The sequence below is a fragment of the Triticum urartu genome, chromosome 3, assembly GCF_003073215.2.
Source record: "Triticum urartu cultivar G1812 chromosome 3, Tu2.1, whole genome shotgun sequence".
NCBI lineage: Eukaryota > Viridiplantae > Streptophyta > Magnoliopsida > Poales > Poaceae > Triticum > Triticum urartu.
In genome coordinates, this window is record NC_053024.1 from 334,616,580 (window position 1) to 334,620,451 (window position 3,872).

The following is a 3,872-nucleotide window of genomic DNA, read 5'->3' on the forward strand; positions in this document are numbered from 1 at the left end:
GGGACGATTGGGGTTTTGTGTAGCAGTTGGGGTAGTCTTCTTTTATTTTGGTTCCGTAGTCGGACCTTGATTGTATCTGGATGATGTAATGCTTTATTCATGTATTATGTGAAGTGGCGATTGTAAGCCAACTATGTATCCTTTCCCCTTTATTTATTTACATGGGATGTTGTGAAGATTACCTCACTTGCGACATTGCTTTCAATGCGGTTATGCCTCTAAGTCGTGCTTCGACACGTGGGAGATATAGCCGCATTGAGGGCGTTACAAGTTGGTAATCAGAGCCTTCCCCGACCTTAGGATCCCCCTACTTGATCGAATCGCTCACGTTGTTGAGTCTAGAAATATGTTTTAAGTCATTTAGGACTATATATATATCGGAGAGTAGGATTCTTTTTACTCCTCAGTCCCTTCGTCGCTCTGGTGAGGCATCCTGACGTAGAGTTTTGACTCTTCTCTTCTCAAATTTCACAAAAAAAATTTAGGATCACGCGGGTATCTTGGAATCGTTCCGATGGTTTTGTGATGAGAACATTGTTCTTGGTGTCTCCTGACATTTAGGGGTTGTGGCAGTGTCCCGGGGAGTTGAGCTCTGAGGTGTTGTCGTCACAATTTTATCGTTGAGATTCTGGAATACCTGAGTTTCGCCGACATCGAAAATCTCTTTTATGCAGTTGTTGGTGAGATAACCTCGACGCCACCCAGTACTGGGGCGGGAGTTTAGGAGTATTTCCATAACTCGTATAACGAATGCTTTTTGAAGGTTGAGGTAAATGATTTCCGAAGGTTTCTTGGTTATGTGTTGAAGGATGGATACAGCTGGATGTAGGATTTGCTAGTTTTGGGTGAGATATTATGCTTCCCCTGTATCCCCAACACCTGATTGCATAACTGGAAAGTTTTGGGAGTTTATAAGTGGGAATTCAAGTAGCTCTTAGAATATCTTTCTGACAGATGTATGATAAGAAATTGGGGTTCGACGTCTAGTGGTCCGCCTATCCACGGTTGATTTTACAGTGGTCTCGTTGTGTCTTAAAGAGTCCTTGGCTATGCTGACTCGGGGACGCTTCGTATGTCATGTGCACTGCCTTGTACATGATAGTGCTGTACGATCGAGCCCGTGTAGGCCTTACCACGAAAACTTCGGACGAAATCTCTATCATATGTTTGTTCCGGCTTATTCTGCAAGCCAATCCTTTGATTTTGTTTTTAGTTGTGGTATTCGAGTTGCTTCAATGTCAAGTGTTGATCCCATACCTTCTCTAAGCGATGTTCTCATGTTCCTATGTGAATATCAATCCTTCATGACAATCGAGATTGTCATGTCAATCCTTTTCACCGGTGTGTTTCTCTTCAAGTGGATCCGATCATTTCAACATCCACAAGATCAAGTATCAGTTCTTCTCAACGGTGTTTGTTTCATCAGTCTCCAAGTTGCCTTTGTATTTTCCCCCCCCCCCCCCCCTTTTTTTTCAAGGACTAAGATTCCTTATTCTACTATCCATTTTATTGATGGGAAGTCTCTCCATTCTTTTCCGTCAATGTTCTTACCCGGTGGTTCTCATGAAGATGCTCTACTAGTTCAATATTCTCCATTCTTTTCTTCTCCGGTGGAACCAATTCAAGCTTGGTTGATCATATCCTTTCCTCGTTTCAAATGCTTACTTATGCCGGTGCACCTCTTAATCATTCACTTCTTACTATTCAATTGTTCCGGAGTGTTCAAGATATCTCGAAGACTCGTGTTTCCACTCTGCTTTCGTTCAAGATTTTTCGAGGATGTTATCTCATTCAAGTCATTTAAATCAACCGGTGCAATCTGTCTTCTAAATCGTTCTACGATGTTTCTTTTGAGTGGGCCCTAACCCACATGTCTTTTCCCAGGATCTTACCTGACTCTTCTAATTCTCCCGGAGCTATCCTAAATTCTTTTGAAGTTTGACGTAAGTATGAATTTTCATCAGTCAGATGTGTTTCTCCAAGATCTTATAATTCTTTTAATCATTGGCTCAGCCTTTTAGCTCTTCTTTCTCTCGGAGTATCTCAACAATTCTTGGTGTTGTTTCTCGTTGTCATTCTCAGATTTTGAAGACCGAAGAAGATTTTTCCTCCATATCTTATCCATTCTCTCAAAGACTCGTGGTTCTAGCTTGATGCCTTCCTCTCATAATTGTTTTCGATTGTGGGAATTCTTTTCACCCATTCGGAGCAATTAAAGAGTCTTTTCAGTTTGATTCTCCGGAGCCCATCTTCTGAGAATTATTCATTCTCAGTTTTCAGCTCTTTTTCTCTAAATCTTACCGGTGATTCATCGTTTTACTTCTTTAGTTGTTCAATTCTTACGGTGGCTCTTCCACGATTCTCTTCCGCTGTTATCATATCAATTCATTCGTTGTTCCGATCATACTGGTGCATCATTCTAGTATGCTCTAATCAGCTCGGGATCTCTTCGTTCACTTGCATCTAAATTATCTCAAGTATCTTCTTTCGTTCTCTAATTCTTCCCGGTGTTTCTTTATCTTATCTTCATTCATTTTCAATTCTTACAGTGGTTCATTCAAGAATTCTCCTCCTTGGATATCAATTTATTCATTCGTGCTTTCCAAATTCTACCGGTGGATCATTGAAGACCTTCTCAAGTTGGCGCTATATCTCTCTTAATCCTTTCTACGAGAATAAGTAGTGTGCCAAATCCATTGTTTGTCATCAATTAAATTAACGAAGGATAAGCATAATGTAATTCTTATTCTTGTTTCATCGAGTAAATTCAATTTCTTATTCCGGAGGCTCATCAAATTCTCGGTTTCACTTGATTCATCTTTTCATTTTTCGGAGTTCCAAGTTTCAACTTATCTCGTCGCAAAGCTTCATCCAATCAGTGCAAGGCTTCACCTTGTGTTTTCAACTTCTCTTTCCTTTCGTGTGATCATCCTTTTTTGTTACCAGAGTTCTTCATGGAGGCTCTACATGATGGTTCATCAAGGATTAAATTCCTTCTCGAAGTGTTCATCAAGATCCTTTTCAGAGGAGCTCAAGTTTTTTTCTTCATCTTGAAATACGGAGAGCAATTGTTCTCCCTTATCTTTTGAGGTGGTAATATATCATTCTTCATTTACAATAATGAGGTATTTAAACCCATCACTTTCTTCATTGGAGTTATCTTGGGTTAAATTTCACCTAAAGCTTCTCCTAAGGATTGTTGCTATTTATGGTGCTTATAAATGTTCCAAGTTCTTCATCTACCCTCCCGGTGAAATAAGTTTCTCGTCTCCTCGTTCATATCAATCCAATTCTTTTTCCCGTAAGTGGCTGGTTGTCACCTCATAATTTGAGATGTATTCCATAAGACCATATCAAGTTTATTCTTTTTGTTGTTGGTTTTCCAACAACTCCGTTCGACCCTTCTCCTAAGTATGCCTTTCAAAGCTCTTTCGTGCCAGAAGTTGGCATTTTCTTCTCCATTCTTTTCTTTCAATTATCTATCTTCTATTTCTTTCTTCCAGAGGCCTTGTGATGTTGCTCTTTTCAATCATCATCTCGAATTGTGAAAAGATCATGTTCTTTCCGTGCTTATCCATTTAACCGTAGTGTGTGCCCGCTGCTCAAGTTCTTTCATTTTATCAAGCCTTGCATATCTTTCCAACCGGAGTGTTGTTTGAATTTGTTCTTCCTTGTTCCCTTTCCTAACAGAGTGCTTTCAACTTCGCTCATTCTCGTTGCATTCTTTCTTTCAATTTTTTCAACCTCTCAAGGCTCGTGGTTACACTCCTTTGTCAATGAAGCAACTTAGCTTTACCACTTCTTTTCCTCTTCCGTTTTCCCCGGTGACATTCTAGATCTCGGGACGAGATCCTCTCGTAGTGGTGGAGTGT